The following is a 9,022-nucleotide window of genomic DNA, read 5'->3' on the forward strand; positions in this document are numbered from 1 at the left end:
TGTTTTGATTATTGTAGCTTTGTGGTAAGTTTTGATATCAGAAAATGTGGGTCCTCCAACTTTGCTTTGCTTTTCAAGATTGTTTTGGCTATTCAGGGTCACTTGAAATCCCAAATGAATATTAGAATCAGTTTGTCCACTTCTTTTTTTTTTTTTTTTGTCTTTTTGCCATTTCTTGGGCCATTCCCACAGCATATGGAGGTTCCCAGGCTAGGGGTCTAATTGGAGCTGTAGCCACCGGCCTACGCCAGAGCCACAGCAATGCAGGATCCGAGCCGTGTCTGCAACCTACACCACAGCTCACAGCAATGCCAGATCCTTAACCCACTGAGCAAGGCAAGGGATCGAACCCACAACCTCATGGTTCCTAGTGGGATTCGTTAACCACTGAGCCACGATGGGAACTCCTTGTCCACTTCTTTAAAAAAAAAAAATGTTGGAATTTTGCTAGGGATCATGCTGGATCTGTAAATCAATTTGAGAAGTATTGTAATAATACTAAGTCTTCCCATCTATGAACATGGGATGTCTGCCCACTTATTTTGGTCTTCCTTAATTTCTTTCAACAATGTTTTGTAGTTTTGAGAGTATCTCTAGCTTTTTGTTTGTTCCTAAGTGTTTTATTCTTTTTTTTTCTTCTTCTTATGGCTGTATGTGCAGCATATGGAAGTCCCAGGCTAGGGGTGGAATTGGAGCTGCAGCTGAGGCCTATGCCATAGTCATGGCAACACCAGATCCTTAACCCACTGAGTGAGGCCAGAGATTGAACCTGAATCCTCACAGAGGCTACATTGGGTCCTTAACCCTCTGAGCCACCATGGGGACTCCAGTATTTTATTTTTCTTGATACTACTGTAAGTAGAATTGTCTTAAAATTTCATTTTCAGATATTCATTGTATAGAAATAGAGTTGACTTTTGCAGATTGATATTGTATCCTGCAACCTTACTGAACACACTTATTAATTCCAATAGATTTTTTTCCTTAAGATTTTTATATACAATATCATGTCATCTCTGAACAGACTTAGTTTTACTTCTTCCATTCCAATCTGGATGCCTTTTTTTTTTTTTCCTTGCCTAATTCCCCTGGTTAAAACCTCCTGATATTGGGAGAAAGCATCTATGATAGTAGTAGTAGGGCTTTCAAAAATGGCCTTTATCAGGTTGAAGAAATTTTCTTACAGTATTAGCTTGTTGAGTATTTTAATCATAAAAACATTTGGACTTTTTCGACTGCCTCTTCTGTGTCCATTAATATGGTCATGTGGGTTTTGTTTTTCATCTCGCTAATATGGTGTATTACGTTGATGCTCATAAATTCTTGGTCTGTGGGTTTGAGAGAAAACTAGGACTGTATTCAAATACTAGGCCTCTAATCCCTGGCAGGAGGATGATATACACAGTAGGACCAGTGATTATTACTGAGGATCGTTGATGCCACCCAGTTAAATCTCTTTAGCTCCAAAGCAGTAATTCCCTCTGACTCATCCCAGACAAAGGACATCCCTTCTCTGCTTGAAAACCTCTAGTGATGGGGAACTCACCTCCTAGAAAAGAGAGAAGTGGCAGGCTTGGGAGTGAACTTGAAAGGTTTCAAGCAGAGCTCCCTGGTAGCTCAGTAGGTTGAGGATCTGATGTTGTCACTACGCTAGCTCTGGTGGCTGCTGTGGTGTGGGTTCAATCCCTGGCCTAAGGAACTTCTGCATGGTGTGGGTACAGCCCCCAAAAAGAAAGGTTCCAGTCAATCCTTTGACTGAAAATTGTACCACCTCCTCAAAATACAGTCAGAGTCTTCTGATTTGCATAGGACAAAAACCCAGCTCAAACCAGTTTAAGTGAGAAATTTATTAGAAGGTATCGAGTTTGTCAAAGAATTGAAGGGAGAGCCCCAGGGATTAGGACAGCTCAGAAATCCCACCAATTGGACATGGGCGGCCAGCCCCTGTTGGGACCCCACTTCACCTTAGTGCTTCCCGGCATCCCCTCATGGCCACCACAGGCTTGGGGATGACTTCCTGCCAGCTCCAATTAGAAAAATCTCTGACTGGCTTGACCTGGGTCATGTGCCATCTCTGGGCCAATCACAGTGGTCAGGGGAAGGAGTTTCTTCCAGGGCCCTCCCCCACTGCCAGGAGCAGGAGACTGTGATGGGGGCAGAGAGGAGCCACTCCCAGAGGCAGAATCAGTTTTCACCAGGAGGATGGCAAGAGGGTGCTGGGCTGATCCCTGAATTACCTCACTGCCAGTCTCCCTTAGGGGTTAGTCACTAAAATTTGGGTTTCAAGTTTAGATTTTTTTTTTTTTTTAGGGCCACACCTATAGCATATTGAGGTTCCCAGGCTAGGGGTCTAATCGGAGCTACAGCTGCCAGCTTGTGCCATAGCCACAGCAACGCAGAATCCGAGCCACGTTGGCCACCTACACCACAGCTCACGGCAACACCAGATCCTTAACTCACTGAGCAAGGCCAGGGATCAAACCTGCAACCTCATGGTTCCTAGTCAGTTTCGTTTCCACTGCGCCACAGCAAGAACTCCTAGATATGTTATTGAGGGACATTTGAAAGACTCCACCACCTCCACTAAAACATCATTGCAGGTTAATCTATCAAAGTCCTGAGCCATAACACAGAGAAGCCCTAAAGGGCCAGAACCTAGGACAAGACATATATTAGTTTGCTCAGGTTACCGCAACAATGTACCACAGGCTGGGTGGCATAAACAGCAGATACTTCCTCACAACTCTGGAGGCTGGAAGTCCAAGATGAAGGTACCTGCAGGGTCTGTGTTTTCTGAGGCCTCTCTCCTTGGCAGCTGCCTTCTCCCTGTGTCCTCACATGGTCTTTACTCTCTGCTTTTATAAGACACCAGTCCAACTAAATTTGGGCCAGCTGCAATGACCTTGTTTTAACTTCATTACCTCTTTAAAGACCCTATTTCCAAACAGTCACATTCTGCAGTATTGGAGGTTAGGGCTTCAGCATAGGAATTTGGAGGAATACAATTCAATCTATAAGAGGAAGTTAGAAGATATATGGCAAGTCATGATTATGTTGAGTTGTATATGTGTATATATACATATCTATAGTCATGTAAACCTCATGGTAACCACAAACCAAAAATCTATAGTAAATACGCATACACACAAAAGAGAAAGGAATCCAAACGTAACACTAAAGATAGTCACCAAATTACAAGAGAATAGAGCAAAAGAAGAAGAACGTAACAAAAAGAACTACAAAAACAACCCAAATACAATTTTTTAAATGGCAAGATATGTACCTACCCATAATTACTTTATGTCAGAGTTCCTGCTGTGGCAGATGGGTTGAGAATCCAACTGCAGTGGCTTGGGTCACTGCAGAAGTTCAGGTTTGATCCCTGGCCTGGCTCAGTGGGTTAAAGGATCCGGTGTTGTTGCAGCTGTGACATAGGTCACAGCTGTGGCTCAGATTCAGTCCCTGGAACTTCCATATGCTGTGCGTGTGACCATACAAATTTTTTTAAATAATTACTTTATGTAAATGGATTAAATGTTCCAATCAAAAGACATAGAGTGGCTAAATGGAAACAAAACAAGACCCATATATATGCTGCCTTTAAAAATTTGACTTCACTGTGGTGTAGGTTGCAGACACGGCTCGGATCTGGCGTTGCTGTGGCCCTGGCGTAGGCCAGTGGCTACAGCTCCGATTCGACCCCTAGCCTGGGAACCTCCATATGCCGTGGGAGCGGCCCAAGAAATAGCAAAAAAAAAAAAAAAAATTTGACTTCAGGAGTTCCTGTCGTGGCTCAGCAGAAACAAATATGACTAGCATCCATGAGGACGCAGGTTTGATTCCTAGCCTCGCTCATTGGGTTAAGGATGTGGTGTTGTTGCGAGGTGGTGTAGATCACAGACGTGGCTCAGATCCCATGTTGCTGTGGCAGTGGCATAGAGTGGCAACTACAGCTCCAACTTGACCCCTAACCTGGGAATCTCCGTATGCCGCAATGTGGCCCTAAAAAAACAAAAGACCAAAAAAAAAATTATTTTCACATCTAAAGACTGAAAGGGAATGGAAAAAAGAGATTCATTATTTACAACTGCCAGGATATGGGTGCACCCAAGTGCCCATCAACATATGAATGGATAAAGAAGATCTCACACACACACACACACACACACACACACACACACACACACACACACGCTGGAATATTATTCAGCCATAAAAAAGAATGAAATCCTGTCATTTCAACAACATGGATGCACCTTGAAGACATTATGCTAAGTGAAAATAAGTCAGGCAGAGCAAAAACAAATACTGTATGATCTCACATGTTGAATCAAAAAACAAAACAAAAGAGCAATGATAACTAAACAAACAGAGTCATATATACAGAGGACGAACAGGTGGTTGCCAGAGAGTAGGGGGATGGGGAGGGAGGGAAATAGGTGAGGAAGATTAGGAGGTGCAAACTTTCAGTTACAAAATAAATGAGTCATGGGTATGAAATGTACAGCATGGGGAATATAGCCTGCTGTGGCCTCCTTTGCCTGGCAAAGCAGTAAATCTATTTTTTTCTCCTTCGTCCCAAACTCTGTCTCCGTATTTCTATTTAGCACCGGTGGACAGAGGCCAAGTTTCGGCAACAGCCTTCCTGTCTGAGTTATTCATACCCATTAGGATTGCAATGGGTCGCATGTAACAAAACAACATCACAGAAACAACAACACTGACTATCTCAGGCATGACTTTCATGGTGGAAACCACAGGCCAAATAGAAGGAGGACAGGCAGACTACAGGGGAAGCTGATGTAGGTGAAGATGGCTTGCTTCTACCTTCACGTGTTTTTCACACCTCTGGCAGGTCAAATTAAAGCTAGCCACTTCAGAGTTCCCGTCATGTCTCAGCAGAAGCAAATCTGACTAGTATCTGCGAGAATGCAGGTTCGATCGCTGGCCTCAATCAGTGGATTAAGGATCCAGCATGGCCATGAGCTGTGGTGTAGGTCGCAGATGTGGCTTGGGTCTGGCGTTGCTGTGACTGTGGTGTAGGCCAGCGGTTTAGGCTACACCAATTCAGGCCCTAGCCTGAGAGCCTCCATATGCTGTGGGTGTGGCCCTAAAAAAAAATTAAAAAAAAAAAAAAAAGCCTTGCCCCTTCACTTGACTGTTTTCCTTCGTGACTCTTATCATCACCCAAGTCTTACCTGTCCTGGTTACCTCTGTACTCCCCAGTTTCTAGAACAGTGCCTAGTATATCATGGGTGCCTAGTAAATATTTGTTAAGTAGGAGTTCCCATCATGGCTTAGTGGGTTAAGAACCCAACTCATATTCATGAGGATGCAGGTTCCATCCCTGGCCTTGCTCATTGGGTTAAGGATCCAGTGTTAATGCAAGATGCAGTGTATGTCACAGATGCAGCTCGGATCTGCTGTTGCTGTGGCTGTGGTGTAGGCCGGCAGCTGCAGCTCCGATTCGACCCCTTGCCCGGGAACTTCCATATACCACAGATGCAGCTGTAAAAAGAAAAAAAAATTGTTAAGGAGTTCCCGTTGTGGCTCAGTGGGTTATGAACCCGACTAGTATCTCTGAGGATCTGGATTCAATCCCTGGCCTTGCTCAGTGAGTTAAGTATCTGATGTTGCTGTGAGCTATGGTGTAGGTTGCAGACAAGGCTCAGATCTGGCATTGCTGTGGCCGTGGTGTAGACCAGGAGCTTCAGCTCTGATTCGACCATGGCCTGGGAACTTCCATATGCTTCAGGTGTGACCCTAAAAAGACCCCCAAAAAAAAAATTAAATAAATGAATAAAGTATTTATTTGAAGTTTCTCAGTAATTTAATGTGGTCAGCAGGAGAGAGGATGCTCTTACTCATTTTATGGACATGGACACAGAAGGCCCAGGAGGCTGACTTCACTGAGGCCACCAGGGAACTGAGGGAGCCATAGTCCTTTTGATTCTTAATCAGGGGCTGCAGGTGTGGGGAGAGGGTAGCAAGTGTTTTGACTCACCCTGGGCTATGTCCCAGGAAGGTCTCATCTGGGCCTCTGTTCAGAAAGTTAATTAACTACTCAAAGATAAGGTGATAAGAAAAGGAGATGAGTTAGTCCCAAGAAAGAGACTGGGAAGACAGAAATTTCATAAACCACTGTCCTGTGGGTTGGAAGAGGAAGGGTAACATTAGTGAACAGGTAGCTTTTTGGTGCCCTCAATTCCAACCCCGCTCCTGCTATTGACTCTGTCCCAAGAGGCAGCAAGCTCCCCATCACTAGAGGTTTTCAGGCAGGGGTTGGATGTCTACTTACAGACCACGCCTGAGCTGGAGAGTAGTACTTACATCTTAGCAGGAGAGGGCAGCCGTGCTCTGTCAGAAAGGATACTGGCAGCAGAGAGTAGCTTTGCGCCACCTGGTGGACATGATTTTAAACTGCAGGCTCTCCCAAGGAGAGATGCCTTGAGTGTCCCCAAGCTAAAGAAGCCAGAAGGGAGTTTCTGAGTGTTTTGTGAGGACTGCAGGGTTTGTGAGAGCTTGGGTCGGGGGAGGTTCCTGCACTGGGCCAGGCACCAGCAGGCATCAGAGAGGTGACTATTACAGGGAAGGCTTATTAATGGGACTCAGGGGTTGCTGAGACATGTCCCTGGAGTTGGAGGAGACACACCCTTCTCAAACTTTATTCCAGACTCCTGGGATGACAAACTGGGAAGCTACCTGGAGGAATATAGGAGGAGACTCATTTGTTCATTCTGCTGATTTGGGAGTGGCCCTGAATTGTCTTAGCCCAGAATTAAAGTTTCCCAGTTGAGTTCAGTTCTGCTGAAGCCTCCATGAAACTACAACACCCTCCCCCCCAAAAAAAAACCTTCTGTTATTGCTCCATGGGTATCAGATTCTGAAAGATTTTGTCTATCGAAGTGCATATTTCATTATATTTGTTGTACTGTTTGTTATTTGCTTATCTTACTGCATTATTTACTATCCTCAAAGGCCTTGGCATCTACTGGTAGAAGCCACGAAAAGCTTCATGTGTTAGGCTTACCACACAGAATCCACTTACTTTGAGCAAAAGCAAAAACACCTGAGAGCTCAGTGGGCCAGCACAGCACCATCTGGTGTGGGTGCTGGATTCTGCTTATCCCTCCTCCAGCCCTGAAATGGGCCCCAGCTCCTGCTCTGGGTGGTGAACCGCAGGGCACAGCTGCCCCTGGGGGAACATGCCCCATTCTGGGCTGGCTGCTCCTCTTACTTTCCCCTTCTAGTTTCTCTTCCTTTCTGAGAAAAGAGCAGGCATTTCAATCAAAGGTCCATCCCAAACCAGACTCTGGTGTCAGAGGCCAGCTAGGCTCCCATGACAGGGAAGCACAGGGCCTGGGACTGAGCTTCTCCATTGAAAGCTCCCTCCAGACAGGCTTCCAACAGTGTTTTTTATCCCCACAGCATCAATTGCCACGTGAAATTGGTGCAGGGGCTGCGGGGAGTTTCCCCTATGTCTCTCATGGGTCAGAGGCAGGAGGGCCCCCCCAAAGGCTTTCTCCTCATCCTTGCAACCCCTTTGCCCTTCCTCAGGGAGGGGCCTCTGCAGTCAGCCCTGCCCCCATTTCCCCTGCACCCTGCCTTTCTCCCGGACCCCTCTTGATCAGAAGTCCCCCCACCCTGCTTCACCTCAGACCTCACCCCTCCAAAAGGGAAGGAGAAAACAGAACAGAAGCCTGAGTGAGCCTCCTCAGGGACACTCCCCCAGCCCCTTCCCTCCCAAGCAGAATTCACCAGAGCCACCTGGTCCCCACAGCCACCTCTCATTCACCTCTCCCTGGAGACAAAGTCTGCTCATCAGTCACTTCTGCTTCCCACACTGATGTGTGACCTTCCCAAGGGCAGCAGGGCCCTACTCTCCTTTGGTTTTTATTTAATTATTTAAAAATGTTTTTTTTTTTTTTCTTTTTAGGGCCGCACCTGCAGCATGTGGAAGTTCCCAGGCTAGGGGTCAAATTGGAGCTGCAGCTGCCGGCCTACACCACAGCCACAGCAACACCAGATCCTTAACCCACTGAGTGAGGCCAGGGATCAAACCTATATCCTCACAAAGACTGTGCTGGGTTCTTAACCTGCTGAGCCACAACGGGAATTCCTCTTTTTTTTTTTTTTTTTTTTTTTTTTACCATTTCTAGGGCCACTCCCACAGCATATGGAGGTTCCCAGGCTAGAGGTCTAATAGGAGCTATAGCCACCGGCCTACGCCAGAGCCACAGCAATGCCAGATCCGAGCCACATCTGCTACCTACACCACAGCTCACGGCAACACCAGATTGTTAACCCACTGAGCAAGGCCAGAGATCGAACCTGCAACCTCATGGTTCCTAGTCGGATTCATTAACCACTGAGCCATGACAGGAACTCCAGGAATTCCTCTTTTGTATGCTACCCCCATCTCCCCATATGAGCAGTTAACTTACTAGGTTAGGGAATTTTTAAAATTAAGATCATGATTAAAATATTTCTTAAACATTCACATTCTGATTTCAGGGCAACTCACTTTAAACTCCCCACCCAAAGGGAGTGGGCTTAGTTCAGCGGTCGCCCTGAGTGGCCAGGCCAGCATGGAGGAGGTGCCTGAGGGGACCTGACGCCAGCATTGGACAATCAGTCCTCTTCCTGAGCCCAGACCACCTTCACATTTGCCGCTAGACATGAATGGCTTGGAGGCATCAGGAGCTTGCTCTGTAAGTGTGTGTGTGTTCTGTGTGTCTCTATAAAGCTTTTTTTTTTTTTCCCCCATACGGCAGTATATGGAAGTTCCCAGGCCAGGGATGGCACCACGCCACAGCAGTGACCCAGGATGCTGCAGTGATAACACCAGATCCTTAAGCCGCTGAGCCACAGGAGAATTCCTCTATAAGACTCCCGGGAGAACACATGAAAATGTAGAGTAACATCATAGGGAGGACGAAGCCAAGAGAGGCTGGCACAACTAGGATCCTACCCAAGAAAGACACAGGGTCACCAGTGTCCGCCCGGGCTTCCTGCAGTAAGA

At 46.3% G+C, this 9,022-nt stretch overlaps 1 long non-coding RNA gene across 1 annotated transcript in view; it reads left to right on the forward strand.

Annotated features, from left to right (window-relative positions):
* LOC125135667 (uncharacterized) overlaps window positions 1-9,022 on the forward strand; it is a 29,247-nt gene that overhangs the window by 17,104 nt on the left and 3,121 nt on the right. The window contains exon 2 of the long non-coding RNA XR_007137027.1: window positions 8,515-8,711. This is a non-coding gene — a long non-coding RNA (uncharacterized LOC125135667). The remainder of the gene's footprint in view (window positions 1-8,514; window positions 8,712-9,022) is intronic.

The sequence above is a fragment of the Phacochoerus africanus genome, chromosome 9, assembly GCF_016906955.1.
Source record: "Phacochoerus africanus isolate WHEZ1 chromosome 9, ROS_Pafr_v1, whole genome shotgun sequence".
NCBI classification, from domain to species: Eukaryota; Metazoa; Chordata; class Mammalia; order Artiodactyla; family Suidae; genus Phacochoerus; species Phacochoerus africanus.